Source organism: Manihot esculenta, chromosome 13 (assembly GCF_001659605.2).
Source record: "Manihot esculenta cultivar AM560-2 chromosome 13, M.esculenta_v8, whole genome shotgun sequence".
NCBI lineage: Eukaryota > Viridiplantae > Streptophyta > Magnoliopsida > Malpighiales > Euphorbiaceae > Manihot > Manihot esculenta.
In genome coordinates, this window is record NC_035173.2 from 21,759,672 (window position 1) to 21,770,537 (window position 10,866).

The 10,866-nt window shown below is 37.2% G+C and overlaps 1 non-coding gene across 1 annotated transcript; it reads left to right on the plus strand.

Moving 5' to 3' along the window:
- The first annotated feature begins 5,517 nt into the window (after window positions 1–5,517).
- Window positions 5,518–5,624, plus strand: LOC122721634. The gene has a single exon (XR_006348338.1). It is a non-coding gene; the product is annotated as a small nucleolar RNA R71 (small nucleolar RNA).
- Window positions 5,625–10,866: the final 5,242 nt, after the last annotated feature.

A 10,866-nucleotide genomic window follows, 5' to 3' on the forward strand; every position in this document is an offset into this window, starting at 1 on the left:
AGCTGCTTCCAAAACTTCACCACGTTCAGCGGCCGAACTTGGGGTTCGGCGGCCGCAAAAGAAAGCCACTTTCGGAAGCCTAACGTGCCTCCTAAACAGCCCCATGTTCGGCGGCCGAACTTGAGGTTCGGCGGCCGAACCTAGGTTCTTCCCTCCTTGGTCTTTTCTTTCAAAACTCAAATCCTTTCTAATCAAAACCATAAAACATGTAAAAACATTCTAGAAAATCTTTACTTTACCCTTCTAGAGAGCTTCGACATCTGAGATTCCACCGGACGGTAGGAATTCCGATGCCTGAGTCTAGCCGGGTATTACAAAAAGTACCCTGCTTTGAAGCACGGGAAGTGTTTTCTCGAGGGCTATGAAGACTGGGCGAGTAAGGAGCCCGAGCCTGTTTCACCTGAGAATGGCTCTGCCAGGACAAGATTGCGATCCTTATCGCCACATTGATGTCTACCTTCTAGGTCGAGGCCATCCTCTGGAGAAATTCTAAAGCATCTTCCTCGACCCTCTGCGGCTAGACCCCAGCTTTTCTCAGCTTCACATATACGTTTTAGCTGGTACAGAGAGGACCAAAACCCCCGGACACTTTGTGATGAAGGATAAAAAACTTGTCCTTCCAGCACTTCAAGGATGAGGGTATCCATTCGAAGAGTGTCTGGCGTTTCTTCCCACTAAAGAATCAAAACTCTTCATTCTTTCGTGTACCCAGCTGGTACAATTAAAGTAGACAAACTGAAATGCCACCAAAATCCTCCAATTGTTGGGGTGCAGTTGGGCGACTGACAGCTTGTGAAAATGGAGGACTTTAGTAAAAAAATGGGTCAATGGAAGATCGAAGACCTGCCTTCAGTTGTTCTTCATAGGCCATGATGGTATCCTCTGCTGGGATCTAGTCTTCCATACAAATACTCGGAGATGAAGCGTAAACACAGAAGATTTCTCGAGAGATTTGATAATGATCGTGAAGGCGGTCAACATCTTTCTCAGTTAGTATGAAAGGGATGACAGTTACTAGGGCATTTTCTCAGGCATGGAACACCCTTATCGAAATGATAGGAGTAGGAGCACAAATGGGGCTGTCGTAGGAGGAGCTTAAGGTTGGACTTCTGTCAACAGTAGAGGAAAAAGAAGAAGAGTTCTTATTCATTTCTATGAAGGAAAATGCAAATAGGAATTAGCTTGAGCAAAGAAGCTGATAGCGGTTGTCGAAGCCGTAAAAAATAAACCTATTAGTAATCAACAATTAAAACTGCAAATAGTGGCAATAGGGTCGAATCCACAGGGATCTGATACTAAGGACTTTCCTAACAATGACTTGGGTAAGTTAACAATAAAAGTAAAATAAGGGGGTTGTTTTTTATGATAGTGAACTAAAATTAAAATTATGTAGTAAAAGAGAGCAATAACTAAAAGATGAGTAAATCAATAATAAAAAGATTCTAATTGAATCATAGGATCCATTTCAGTTTGGAATTGATCATTGATACTTTGATTCTTCTATTTATTTTAATAAACTAGTTTAGATTATGGAAGACACTCCACACAACCAAATTCCTCCTTAAGTTTAGTTTGATTAGGAAACGTTCGCCAATCAAACAATAGTTAACAAGTTGCCAAGGAACATCCTTGGGGTTCTTCACTTTTCAACTGTTAACTGCTTTAAGAAATAGAGAAACCTAATTCTAACCTTGCCAACCGCATGGTTAAGTTAAATCATACAATCAATTGTTACTTGTGTTCAAATAATCTAAGTAATTATGGACCTAAATCATTCAAACTAACAATATATTGCTTATGCAATTAAAAGCAATGGGCCCTTATTGATTCTAATAGCAAGGCAATAATAACATAAAGAGCAAGTTGCATAAATATTGAAAAATAGAGGTTTAACTATTGAGTTTCAGATCTCCCAATTCATAACAAAACTAAAACTTCTCCTACTTCAACTAGAGAAAAAGGTTTTTGGCCACTCATGGTGGAAAAGAACACATAAAGAGAAAAGAAAGAAGAAAAGATGAAGATGTGGTGCTGCTGATACTCTGCTGAAAAGTGGATCATCTCTTGCTACTGCTGGTTGCTGCCTTTTTATAGATGAGAAACCCTATATCAGTCCTTTATGAGTTGTAATTCTTATTTTACTTGGTCTTTAATCCCTTCCTTGCTTGTGTTTCTTTATAAATAGACTTTCTTTGGTGAAGGAATTCTTTTTTCACAGTGTTGGATGTGTTTCAGATGTGCCTTGATGTGTTTGAGATAGGATAGAACTCTTAAAATTCGAATTTCTAAAATTTCTACGTTTCTGCACTTTTCTGTTGGTGTAAGTCGATTTGGGCAAATCGACTACCCCAATCACGAGTCTGTGACGTCCTGTTTTTCTCTGTTCTACAGTAATTGATTTGGGCAGCGATTTGGGCAAATCGCTTGCCCCAATTGTCTTTGTGCTGTCCTGTCCTTCTCAGTTTCTACGGTAATCGATTTGGCATATCAAAAACTTGAGTTTTGGCTTCTTCTTCCATCCACTTGTGCAACCTCCTTGGTCATTCTTTGATGTTGATTTGGCCAAATCACTTCAGCCAAATTAACTTTTTAGCATTTTTAGGCCATTTTTCACCAAATTTTCATTTTCCACCATTTTCTGCAAAATATAATTAAAAGCACAAAATTAGATAGAAAATGTATAGTTTAGCATCAATAATAATAGAAAAAATGCACCTAATTTACGTTTGATCAAATACCCCCACACCTAACTTCTTGCTTGTCCTCAAGCAATAAACTTAGTCAAACAAGCTTCCTTTTCTACTTGATCCTTATTTTCCACTTAAGCTATTACCCTAGACTCCTAATTTGAAGCATTGTAGTGAAGAGTAGATGCACTAAGGTTATTCCTCCTTTTCTCGTTTCCCCTCACCTACCGTGGTCAAGAGTTATCTTCCTCAAGAGGGAAAGTTCACTTGTTCATGCATAATTCTTAGTTTTTAGTTTGACTTATGCAACCTCGGGAGTGACTTGCCCTTTTTTTTAAGCACTTTTATTCAGCTTTGTGCACTTTTATTCTTGCTTGAAAAAGTCACCAACCTTTTTACACGAAGGTGCATATTTGTGATACCCACCCCCAGTTACTCAGTTAGTCACCTGTTCAAGTGGCTACTAGCTCTGTTCATAGTCCTTGACTATTGGAATAGGTTTTTGGATTTGTGCTTTTTAGCTTTATTGACTTTTCTCTACTTTTTCATAATGATTTAGGCAAATCAGCACACCGAATGCTGCATTAGCCTTTTTCCATTATATGCATTTTCATTTTTATTACTCTTTCTTGACCACAACAAGTTTAAAGATTGAATTCAAGAAGAAACTCCCTAAGTGAAGGTAACTCATTGTAAATGATTCAATTCAGGCTTAAAGAGTTGGTAAATCAATGGGATCATTAGATAAAAAGCTCATTGAACCTAGCTGTCATGCTGAGTAAAGCAAAAAAAAAAAAAATTTGTGGATATGTGAACATGTGTGTGTGTGTTTGAATGGAAAAAAAGAAAAAATATTCAAATATGTGGGAAATTTAAAAGCTAAAACTATATGAACATAAACAACTTATATGAACAAATTAAAAATCAGAAAATGCACCCCCACACTTATCCTAGGCATTGTCCTTAATGCAAAAGAAGTATGAAAGTTTAAGAGAAAGGGACTCCTTGGGGTGGTGATTTGGCCAAATCAGGTGTGATGGAGGTCTGCAGATATGAAGTGTTGAACCAGCAGCTGCAGCATGCTTTCCACGTGTATGATTCGGGCCTCCATTCTGTCAAGGCGAGATTCTGCAGATTGATCAGCTATTGGAGGTTCTGTTGATTTGGACAGTGATTTGGGCAAATCACTTGGCCAAATCACCTCTGCTGTAGTTAATTTCTGTTGATTTTCCATCGATTTGGGCAAATCGCCTCCGCTGGGTTGCCTCCTAGTAGCACTCTGTTTTAAAATTGCGGGCCAGACTTTCTCGACTTGAACAAGGCTCAAGTAATTGGGGGAGGGAAAAGGGTCCCAACAGAATTAAGTAAGAAGTGCAACATGCCTTTCCTTTTGGTTCTAACCCATCCTATTTCTTTCATGTACTCATGAAGTAGCATGATTAGTTTCTCCTCTTTCAAGTGAGGTGTGCCTCTAGTCCCTATGTTTGAATTTTTGAGGTGATTGGGTAGCACTTCGAACTCTAATTCATATTTCTCCATAAAAAGTGGCTGCAATCTGGTACTGAATTTGGGCAAATTGAATTCTGCTTGCATTGATGATTTAGGCAAATCAAAATCTGTCTACACTATTGATTTGGGCAAATTGAATTCTGCCTGTACAAGCGATTTGGACAAATCGCCTCTGGACCAGTCTGTGCAGCATGCTGTCTCTTCCATTTCTGTTTCTTTCAAATTTTTCTTATTCTCCTCATCCTCTTGGCTGGTGTCCTTTGGTATTTGTTTGATAGCATCAAGCAAAGGTATATTGATCTCCAATTTGCGAAATGTTTCAAGTATTTCTTTTTCTTCTTTTCCTTTTTGAAGCCTTGCAAACCTTTTTGGAAAGGGAGGTGGTACTTTGAACTTTTCTTCAGGTTGTTTTTTTGTCTTCTTCTGCTTTTGCTTGGATTCTGCCTGGACTATCGTTTTGGGCAAATCGAATTCTGCCTTTTCTAGAGATTTGGGCAAATCGATTCTACCTGGTAGTTCTGTCTGTTTGTTGATTTGGCCAGTGATTTGGGCAAATCGACTTCGTGGATCACTTTTCGGCAGCTTCTCTTCAGCAGCCTGTTCTTGAATTTGGGTAAACCGATGCTCAGATCTACCACCTTGAAACTTTTTTCCACTCCTCAATGTGATGACACTAGCATTTTGCTTAGGGTTTATCTCTGTTTAGGAAGGTAACTTCCCTTGTGATTCTAGCTTGCTCACCGAGATGGCTATTTGACCCATTTGTTGTTCAAGGTTTTGCACTGTGTTTGTCAAAGATTTAAGGTACTGCTTGGGCTGAATTTCTTTGTTGATAACTTGGATATTGATTTGCCCTAGCATAACTGAAGTTTGGGTGCTCCCTTCAACCTGGGTTGTAGGTGTTAGAGTAGGGATCATACCTTCTTTGGCCATTAAATCCTCCAACTGCATTGACTTGCTGATCCTCTTCTTGAAGGGAAGGACATAGGTCAATTAGGTGTCCCATGTTTGCACATATTCCACATGGCCTTATTTGCTGAAGTTATTGAGCTTGTTGGGCCTGTCCTTCAACAAGGCTACGAATAGCAGAGGTTAGATCAGAAATTTGGGAAGCTAAGAAAGATGTTCTTACCTCGTTTACTCTCCTTAGCAGCTGTCTTTGATCTCCATATTGCTTTGAGGCTGCTGCCATTGTAGAAATTAGGTCACTTATGGCTTAAGGTGTTTTGTCTTCAATTGATTCTCCATATGCTGCATCAATCAACCTCCTTTTTAAAGGTAACAAATATCAATAAAGTATTCAATTAGGGACTTACCAGAGATGTCATGTTGAGGGCAGCTTGTGCACAATCGATTGAATCTTTCTCAATATTCATATAGCTCTTCATAATCCTTTTGCTTAATGCAACTGATCTCTCTTCTGATGCCAATAGCTTTTAAGGTTGGAAAGTATTCGCTCAAGAAGGCTCTCACCATCCCAGCCTATGAAGTGATGGATCCAGGTGGTAAATAGAACAATCAATCTTTGGCAAAATCATCAAGAGAAAAGGGAAAAGCTCTTAATTTAACATACTCTTCGGAAATACCTTGAGGTCTCGTTGTTGAGCACACTATGTGAAATTATTTGGGGTGCTTGTGTGGATCCTCATTTTTCAGACCTCTGAATTTTGGAAGGAGATGAATTAATTCGGTTTTAAGCTCAAAAGGGGCTGTCAATGGTGGGTAAGTGATGCACCATGGTTCTTGATCACCCACTGGTGTTGCTAGTTCATGAAGAGTTCTTTCTTGTGGCATTAGAGCTCTTACCTCAACATTTTTAATTTCAAATTTAGCAAGGACAACAGCTGGTTCAAGAGCAATAGCTGCTGCATTTTCTGCCTCTTCAGGTGCTGATGTAATTGCCTTTATAGCAGATGATTCAGCTGCTGTTTTAAGGGCTGGTTCTGAAATTTGTTTGTCAAAAATTTCTGGTTTTTGGGCTGGCTCTGGTGCAGTTTTAGGGGCTGGTTCTGGGTGCAGCAGCTTGTGTAGCAACAGGTGCAGCAGCTTGTGTAGCAACAGGTGCAGCAGCTTGTGCAGCAACAGGTGCAGCAACAGATTCAACAGGTGCAACAGGCACATCAGTTTCAGTAACTGGTTTAGCAACTGTTTCTACATGTACAACAATGATTTGTATAGCAGATACAATAGTGATTTGTGCAGCAGATATAGCAGCAGGTGTAGTAGCAAGTTCAGCAAATTCTGCAGCAGGTTCAGCAGCAGATTGTATGGCAGATACTAGATTTGTTGCTATTGCTAATAAAGATGGTTTTGAGGCTTGGTTCCTCAAGTTTGCTTGCTTCCTCAAGCTCTTGGCAGTACGTTCAATTTTTGGATCATAAAGAAGAGCTTATTTACGGTCAACCCTAGTCATAAAAAGAAAATATGTTAGTTAAATCAAATCCCCGGCAACAGGGCCAATTTTTAATAGCGGTTGTCGAAGCCGTAAAAAAATAAACCTATTAGTAATCAACAATTAAAACTGCAGATAGTGGCAATAGGGTCGAATCCATATGGATCTAATACTAAGGACTTTCTAACAATGACTTGGGCAAGTTAACAATAAAAGTAAAATAAAGGGGGTTGTTTTTTATGATAGTGAACTAAAATTAAAACTAGATAGTAAAAGAGAGCAATAATTAAAAGATGAATAAATCAATAATAAAAAGACTCTAGTTGAAGCATAGAATCCATTTCAATTTGAAATTGATCATTGATACTTTTATTCTTTTATTTATTTTAATAAATTAGTTTTGGTTGTGGAAGACGCTCCATACAACCAAATTCCTCCTTAAGTTTAGTTTGATTAGAAAACATTCGCCAATCAAACACTAGTTAATAATTTGCCAAGGAACATTCTTGGGGTTCTTTATTTTTCAACTGTTAACTATTTTAAGAAATAGAGAAATCTAATTCTAACCTTGCCAACCGCGTGGTTAAGTTAGATCATGCAACCAATTGTTACTTGTGTTCAAATAATCTAAACAATTACGGACCTAAATCATTCAAACTAACAATATATTGCTTATGCAATTAAAAGTAATGGGGCCTTATTGATTCTAATAGCAAGGCAATAATAACATGAAGAGCAAGTTGCATAAATATTAAAAAATAGAGGTTTAACAATTGAGTTTCACTTCTCCCAATTCATAGCAAAACTGAAACTTCTCCTACTTCAACTAGAAAAAAAGGTTTTTAGCCACTCATGATGGACAAAGAACACATAAAGAGAAAAGAAAGAAGAAAAGATGAAGATGTGATGCTGCTGATACTCTGCCGAAAAGTGGATCATCTCTTGCTACTACCGGTTGCTGCCTTTTTATAGATGAGAAACCCTAGATCAGTCCTTTATGAGTTGTAATTCTTATTTGACTTGGTCTTTGATCCCTTCCTTGCTTGTGTTTCCTCGTAAATAAACTATCTTTAGTGAAGGATTCTTTTTTCACAGTGTTGAATGTGTTTCAGATGTGTCTTGATGTGTTTGAGATAGGATAGAACTCTTAAAATTTGAATTTCTGCGATTCCTGCATTTCTGCACTTTTCTGCTGGTGTCAATCGATTTGGGCAGTGATTTGGGCAAATCGACTGCCCTAATTGCGAGTTTGTGATGTCTTGCTTTTCTCTATTCTGCAGTAATTGATTTGGGCAGCGATTTGGACAAATCGCTTGCTCCAATCATTTTTGTGCTGTCCTATCCTTTTTAGTTTCTACAGTAATCGATTTGGCATATCAAAAACTTGAGTTTTGGCTTTTTCTTCCATTCACTTGTACAACCTCCTTAGTCATTCTTTGAGGTTGATTTGGCCAAATCACTTCGGCCAAATCAACTTTTCAGCATTTTTAGGCTATTTTTCACCAAATTTCCATTTCCACCAGTTTTTGCAAAATATAATTAAAAACACAAAACTAGATAAAAAATGTATAGTTTAGCATCAATAATAATAGAAAAAATGCACCTAATTTACGTTCGATCAAATACCCCCAAACCTAACTTCTTGCTTGTCCTCAAGCAATAAACTTAGTCAAACAAGCTTCCTTTTCTACTTGATCCTTATTTTCCACTTAAGCTATTACCCTAGACTCCTAATTTGAAGCATTGTAGTGAAGAGTACATGCACTAAGGTTATTACTCCTTTCCTCGTTTCCCCTCACCTACCGTGGTCAAGAGTTATCTTCCTCAAGAGGGAAAGTTCACTTGTTCACGCATAATTCTTAGTTTTTAGTTTGACTTATGCAACCTCGGGAGTGACTTGCCCTTTTTTTTAAGCACTTTTATTCAGCTTTGTGCACTTTTATTCTTGTCTGAAAAAGTCACCAACCTTTTTACGCGAAGGTGCATATTTGTGATACCCACCCCCGGTTACTTAGTTGGTCACATGTTCAAGTAGCTACTAGCTTTATTCATAGTCCTTGACCCTTGGAACAGGTTTTTGGATTTGTGCTTTTTAGCTTTGTTGACTTTTCTCGACTTTTTCATAATGATTTGGACAAATCAGCACACCGAATGCTGCATTAGCCTTTTTCCATTACATGCATTTTCATTTTTATTACTCTTTCTTGACCACAATAAGTTTAAAGATTGAATTCAAGAAGAAACTCCCTAAGTGAAGGTAACTCACTGCAAATGATTCAATTCAGGCTTAAGTAGTTGGTAAATCAATTGGATCTTGAGATAGAAAGCTCATTTAACCTAGCTGTCATGCTAAGTAAAGCAAAAAAAAAAAAAAATTCTGTGGATATGTGAACATGTGTGTGTGTGAATTGAAAAAAAGAAAAAAAATTCAAATGTGTGGGAAATTTAAAAGCTAAGACTATATGAACATAAACAACTTATATGAACAAATTAAAATTAAAAAGTGCACCCCATCACCTATCCTAGGCATTATCCTCAATGCAAAAGAAATATGAAAGTTTAAGAGAAAGGGACTCATGGGGTGGTGATTTGGCCAAATCAGGTGTCATGGTAGTCTATTCAACCATGTAGTCTTAGCTTAGAAAGTTCATATGAGCCTATTGATAATATTTTAAACAAAACACTTATTAATGGCCCTATAAAGAAAAGACCAAAGTACCCTTTGTCCAAATTTCATCGTGTGCGATCTTGTAGGACTATTCAATATTGGCAATAGATTCTTAAGGTCCATAAATTATAATTGGCTTTTAGCAAGATATTATAATTATCTAAAATTGAATAGTTATGAATTTGCTTAGAAAATCACCCTACTAGTAAACTAATACAATCTTTTGCCATAAGATATCATGATTTGCATAAGGTATGGAACAAGTCATCCTTACTCATTGTTAGATCATTTTTTTGACCTATTAGTGATACTGAATCAATCAAATTAATGATAACTCTTATCATATAACTTGGGTGTGGCCACACTCTTATCAGTTTCACTAGTCAAGTGGTCGATGATATTTTCTCTTCCTTTGAGAGAGGCAATACCTTCACTTCTCTCATGTTTCTTAGCATGAATCGTGGCATACCCAATTATACCCGTACTTGCCAACCCATTTACGGGCGCATTAGGCATAAGTCAAAGCATACAAGGACTCATCTAGGCATCCATAGAGAGTTCTAGTCTAAGGATTTCTAATACAAGTATCACTAGAGAGACACTTATGACTTTCAACCATATAGTGTTCACGTAAGTGGATCATTTCCAAATACAATGTTCTTAACTTGTATTTATGTTCTCTGATTGATATTCAATATTCTATGACCTGTAAAACATGATAATCTCATAGAAACCATACTAGCCTTAATTCAATGTTACTCCCATGATAATGATCGTCTAGGGAAGTTTAGAATGTTATTCTTTAAAGTTTTAAGGTTTTACTACCAAGTGCCTCATACTTGATAACTTGAACAGATCCAACATTCAAGGATGTTTTATTAATTTAATATGCACAGTAATAAACAAAGTGATAAAAAAATGCTTCATCTTTATTTATCATAGATAAAATATCTTTACAATGTACATGGGACTAGGGCTTACACTAATAATCTCCCACTAGAACTATTCCCAATTAGGCATAATGTTAGTGTATTTGCCCTAGGCCATTATCTTGGACCTATTTGTATGTCATTTTGGTTATTAACAAAAGAGGTTTTTATCATTATTATTTGTTTGCATGTTACATAATAATGATTATCATCCCTGGTTATTTATTATTATGTTGATAATAATAAAACATAGCCAGTATGATTATTGATTGATAATCATGAGATGATTATGTATATGTTGATATAATTCAATAATCATAGATACTTGTTAGAGAATAAATGTAACGACCCCAAAAAGGACCGTCACCGGCGCTAGGATTCAGGTCGGCTTAAGGCCGCCAGAACCCGTAGCAAGCCTGCTATACTCTCTGTGTATCTGTAACACTCATACATGATCATACATTTTATGTGAAAATAAAACTCTTTTCTGAACCAAGGCTTAACCTGTGCATGCACTATCTCTGTACTCTGTACTCATGTACTCTGTACTCTGTATCCCTGACTAGAGCTTGCTCTAGATGGGTTAACTCATACCTGTTAAGCCTGGTTTTCACATACAGGAAAACATATGTACATATACAGATCATGTACAACACATACATCACTAGGTCAAGCAACAAC